Source organism: Bison bison, unplaced genomic scaffold (assembly GCF_000754665.1).
Source record: "Bison bison bison isolate TAMUID 2011002044 unplaced genomic scaffold, Bison_UMD1.0 scf7180017864519, whole genome shotgun sequence".
NCBI classification, from domain to species: Eukaryota; Metazoa; Chordata; class Mammalia; order Artiodactyla; family Bovidae; genus Bison; species Bison bison.
Window position 1 is genome coordinate 10,137,795 of NW_011495072.1, and position 5,439 is coordinate 10,143,233.

At 52.3% G+C, this 5,439-nt stretch overlaps 1 protein-coding gene across 4 annotated transcripts in view; it reads left to right on the plus strand.

Annotated features, from left to right (window-relative positions):
- KCNA2 (potassium voltage-gated channel, shaker-related subfamily, member 2) overlaps window positions 1-5,439 on the plus strand; it is a 39,046-nt gene that overhangs the window by 28,512 nt on the left and 5,095 nt on the right. The window contains exon 1 of one of the 4 annotated variants that reach the window (XM_010830863.1): window positions 4,908-4,993. The exons of 1 other annotated variant lie outside the window; for it this stretch is intronic. The gene's annotated coding sequence lies outside the window, so the exon portion shown is untranslated. Of the gene's footprint in view, window positions 1-4,907; window positions 5,270-5,439 lie in introns of those variants that run through there. 2 more of the 4 variants (XM_010830870.1, XM_010830869.1) reach the window with 2 other exon arrangements.

Consider the following 5,439-nt stretch of genomic DNA (forward strand, 5'->3'; position numbering starts at 1 on the left):
TACAGATGGCAGCCATCTGCGGAGCCTGCTGGAGAACTCAAATTGTCCCTCTTACAGCCGGGAGGTCGGGGCATTCCGAGTTGCCTCTCCTGACATCCAGGCCAGGCCAGGCAGCCTGAGTGAGCCACCCCAGCCTCAGAAAGAGCCCTGAGTCAAGGAGCCCATGAGACTGTGGCTGAAGGGGGCATTGCCAGCACACCCAGAAACTGTCCTCCATGGGCAGCTGAAGTTATAGGTGGTCCAGGGGATGTGGCCTGCAACACAGAAGGTGTCAGCTGTCACAGCTCACCATAAACCCCTGCCACTCCTGTTCCTAATATAGAAGAAGACCATGGTGGCCATGCTATGACAGTGGTCTGCTGATGGCCAATGCTTAGGGTTTGCCAGGGCACAGCACTGTTCCTAGCACTTGACATTCCAGTCACTCCATAGAAATGTGAAGTGAGGAACCCAGTCACAGACAAAACATGCCAGGTGTGGGATTAGGCCCTGGATCAGCCAACACCAGCAGCTGTGCTTCAGCCACTATGCTGTTCTGCCTTTGAGTGTGAACAAAAGGGCCCTGATTGTGAGACAAGTAGCCTAGCACCCGACACGGAGGAGCAGCTCCAAAAGGTGAGGAAAGGCCCACCCTCTGAAACCAAAGCCCAGGGCTCCACACAGGAGTTCCCTGGTGGCAGCAGGAATTAATCTCAGAAGGCTTCCTGCAGAAGGCAGCCCTTGACCAGCTTAGGAAACTGCCTGCAGGAGGCAGCTCTTAGGTAAGTAGGGGGTTGGAATGATGCTCCTTGCACTTCCCAGGGAAGTCCTCAGACGTCAGGCATGACATCAGGTACGCTGGCAGAGCACAGTCACAACAGCAGTGATGACAATCACAAGAACAGTGTATTGTTCCACACCAATCAGGTTTTTTTTTTGGCTTTCCCAAGGGTGTCCATGCATATTCTCTTTGATCCTTATAAATGAGATTGTAAAACACATTGACGTGAATGCTGGTTTCCTTCCTTCCTCCCTCTTTCTCTTTGTGCATGCTCAGTCTACTCAGTCATGTCTAACTCTTTTGTGACCCCATGGATTATATAGCCTGCCAGACTCCTCTGTCCATGGGATTTCCCAGGCAAGGATACTGGAGTGGGTTGCCATTTCCTCCTCCAGGGTATCTTCCTGACCTAGGGATCGAACCCACATCTCTTGCATCTCCTGCATTGTCAGGCGGGTTCTTTACCATTAGTGCTACCTGGGAAGCCCCCTTTTTCACTTTAAATCCTATGAAAAAATGAGGTGGTAAGGGTAATTCTATCCTTCCTATTTAACAAGTATACTGTGGCAAGAAAGGTCAAGTGAACAACCTTGGATCACAGTCTACATGCTAAGACTACAGCCCTGGTCAGATGCTCTGCCTTGTATATGCCTTTGCTGGGTGAGGGATGCTGAGCCCTGAATCTTGCAGATGAGAGAAGAATCAGTACAGCTGCTCTAGCAAAGGGCACAAGGAGTCGCCTTCAAGTCCTGAATCTTGTACCACTGCCTAACTCCCTTGGTGTGAACAGTTAAACACCATCAGCACCAATCCGCCTCTAAAAAGACCTCCTGTCGGGTTGGACATCCTCCGCAGGATGTGTGGGTATGCCCTGCAGCTCTGCAAGTTCTGCTGGATTGAATCCACGTTCCTAAGACCAGGAAGTCAGCCCAGAGGCCTGACTCCTCGCTAACGGTGGAAGCAGCCAGCAGAAAGGAATGGTGATTTGAGGAGTCAAGACAGTCCAGTTCCATCCTAGCCTCACCACTTACCAACTAAATTACCCCGGACAGCAACTGGCCTTCTCTGAGCTTCAAGATCTGCATTTGTAAAATAGAGATAATGGCATCCTTCCCACTGGGTGGTGGCAAGGATTAAATCAAATGATCTATGGAGAGCTGTCAGCCCAGTGCCTGGGCTTACTTTCCATGCTTCCCTGCCCTGCTTCCGGTGGGCTGGCGAGGGCTGTGCGGCCACGTTGGTGGATAGGTAGGGGGGCTAACCTTCACAACAGCCTATGAAGTATTCCCATTTTGCAGCAAGCATCAGCAGAGGTGGCAGTCATGCAAGAAGGGAGAGATGGTCCTCCAGGAGTGATTTCCCTCCCCCCATACTCCTATGTTCATAAACTGTGGTGGAAAGACCTAAGACCCTCCCTTCTGTCCCTGTGGTGCCTGGGTGGGTGTGGGGGTCAGTCTGGGCATGGACGCACTGTCATAAACTCCTTTCAATGGCTGTAGTCTTGGAGGGCAGGAACTAACGGACTCCTTTCTTATGATGGCCACTCAGCAGTCTTTCCCTCTGCTGAAAGCAGGGCCTGGCCTCCAAGAAGGAAACCGGACTGAAGGAGAAAAGAGCGGTCTTTGGAGTTTGACTCACCCTAGGGAAGGCATCAAAGGGCACTCTAGCTGACCTTTTGTGACCAAAATAGAAAACTGTGACCCCAAGCTAAAAAGATTAAACACCTAGGTTAAGCTGGCTTGCTTAATTCATTTAATCCTTACCACCCCATGAAGTCTTTTGTTATTTTACTGACAGATGAGGAAGCTGAGGCTCAGAGGATTGACATAACTTGCTCAAGCTCATACAACCAGCAAGCAAGTGTCAGGGATTAGAATTCTATTATCTTTCTTTTTTCTTTATTTCCTTCTTTGATTTCTTTTTGGTTGTGGTTCACACTTAGATCAGGCTTTAATGAGGAGAGGTGGGGCGACATTGGGCTTCCCAGGTCGTGCCATGATAGACTCTGCCTGCAGTGCAGGAGAGTCAGGTTCAGTCCCTGGGGGGAGATGATGCCTGGAGAATCCCATGGACAGAGGAGCCTGGCAGGCTACAGTCCATGGAGTCGCAAAGAATTGGACATGACTGAGCAACTAAACAACAACAAGGATGACATACCCCTGAGTTGAATTGGATGGAAGGAGGGTCAGAGGAATATCCCAAAAAGGGGAATGAAATTTAAGGGCTGCTCATTCTACTTGAGCTGTGAGTATAGTGGCTACAGGTAGGTGTTAAGACCTGATTTAAGTCCCAGAGCCACCACTCAGTGGCCTTGGGCAGGTTGCTTCATCTCTCTGCCTGTTACCTTTCCACAGAGATTGTGTGTTAGTCATTCAGTCGTGTCTGACCCTTTATGACCCCCATGGACTGTAGCCCACCAGGATCCTCTGTCCACAGAATTCTCCTGGCAAGAATTCTGGCATGCATTGCCATTACCTTCTTCAGGGGATCTTCCCGACTCTGGGATCAAACCCAGATCTCCTGCATTGCAGGCAGATTCTTTATTGTCTGAGCCACCAGGGAAGCCCAAGAGATGGTTCTAATGTAGAAATCACCTCCTAGAGCTGTAGGGATTACATGTCCCATTGGTCTAGAGACACCTGGCACAGTGTCTAGCACATGTTAATCATAATTCACCAACGAACATTATTATTAATTCTCCCTTGAGAGTTTTTCTCTGTCCATGGCTTTCATTCAACAAAGGAGGGCAAAGAAAATATATAGACTTGATCAAATGGATAAGACTGTTGTGCATTAATTAACATAAAGATCCAATGTGGCAAGAAGGAGGAACAGAGTCCTGTGGGACTGGTCAGGAGAAGCTTCCAGAAAGACTGTGGAGCAAGGTTCTGGAGGACAATTTGGTGAAGGAGGCAGGAATGACTGAGACCTCAGGGAAAGAGAGGGGTGGGGCGAACTGGGAAGCAGAGAGACCCTGATGATTGAGCACTTAGAGAAAGAGCCAAAAGCTTAGCAGCAAGCTGGGAGTTGAGATGGGAGTTTCCTAGGGAAGCAGAGTGGAGAGACTCATTTGTGGCATGTCTGCCTGGGGCCTAAACTCTTTACGTAAACTACTGAACCATCACAACAGTTTATGAAGAATCTTCATTTTCCAGATGAGGAAACTGAGGTCCAAAGATGTGAATGAACTTGCCAGGATGTAAGTCCCAGCCTGGCTGGCTCTGAAACACCCAGGCCACACAGGCTAGGACACTGCCAGGGCAGCTTCTCTGGGGCCCTAAACCAGACCAGTCCTACCTGATAGTCATCTGTTATCCCCAGGGCTCACTGAGGTCACTGCCCACCCAGACTACCCCCTGCAGCTCTGGGTAGGACCCAATCTTAAATCCATCTGCCAACACAGGAGACTAAGAAACACGGGTTCGATCCCTGGGTTGAGGAGCCTGATGGGCTAGGGTCCATGGGGTTGCAGAGTCAGATACAACTGAGCAGGCATGCGTGCACCTTAATGAAACACTGGAATCCCACAAACCTGGACCCTGTGGGCTCTCAGAGCTTCTATCTGAAACTACAGGCCTAAAGAGGAGGATTTACTGAGCAAGGAGGGATCAGCAGCAGCCTCCCTGGGACTAGAGGCCCTGTGAACGCAAGATTCCACGTCTGCTTCAGATATGGGCTCAAGAAACCGCTGTTTGGAACCATAATTCGGACAGCAGACAAGAACTGGCAGGGGCTTGGGGCTGTCATGGACCTTCCAAGAGCACCCCTGACCTTCTCAGGCCCATCATCTGAGCAGAGGGCATCCTGGGCTTCCCACACACTCTTACAAACGCAAAGAGCATCCTCCACCACCCACCCCGGGGTACCATAAGCTGTATCCCCAATTTCAGAGCCCCGCAGGCCAGCTGGCTTCCTAAGGTCTGTGAGGAGCCCATTTTATAAAGAACCTGGCGCTTGCCTGGCGTGCTGCAGTCCATGGGGTCACAAAGAGTCGGACTGAGTGACTGAACTGAACTGGCGCTTGCCTAGGGCAGCTGCACCTCCCCCTTACGCCCCCACCCCCAGCCTTTCCTGCCCCTGCTCCTCCGGGGGAGGGAGTCCAGAGGGCCGGCGCTGCAGTTCTGCCGGGTTCCTGCGGCTCCTCCCCGTGGGGGCGAACACAACACCGAGTTTGTGCCACACTGCGGCCCACACCTGCTGTTCTCCCCTCTGCGAAGCCAGAGCTTTGGCTGGGTAAGCGGGAGGGGGAGAGGCAGAGCTGCAGGAGGGGGCAAGCCGGCGCGAGAGGGCAAGGAGAGGGTCTGCAGGTTCTGTCTGGCAGCATCATATAATAATAGCAACACGTCTCCCACGCGGCTGGATCCCTTCTCGGGCCTGGGATAGCTGTATTGATTGTTTCCTCCTTGGCTTACTTATGGTTGGCAGGAGTCTCTCATGACCGCTCCTCAACTCTGGTCCCCGGTTCCCCGGCCCGCCGCAGCACCCAGCTCAGCCCTCCGCGAGGTTCTGGTTAGTAAGCTGAGCTCTACCAAAGGATGGGGTGCTTTCCTCGCGGGGAGGGGGCCCAGGCCCGGGAGCCTCACTGAGCTGACAGCCGGGTGGCGGCACCTCGCTGCCTCGGGTCCCCGCCGGCCCCTTTAATTCGAGTCCGCCGGCGGCCAGGTGCGGCGCTGCGTGGC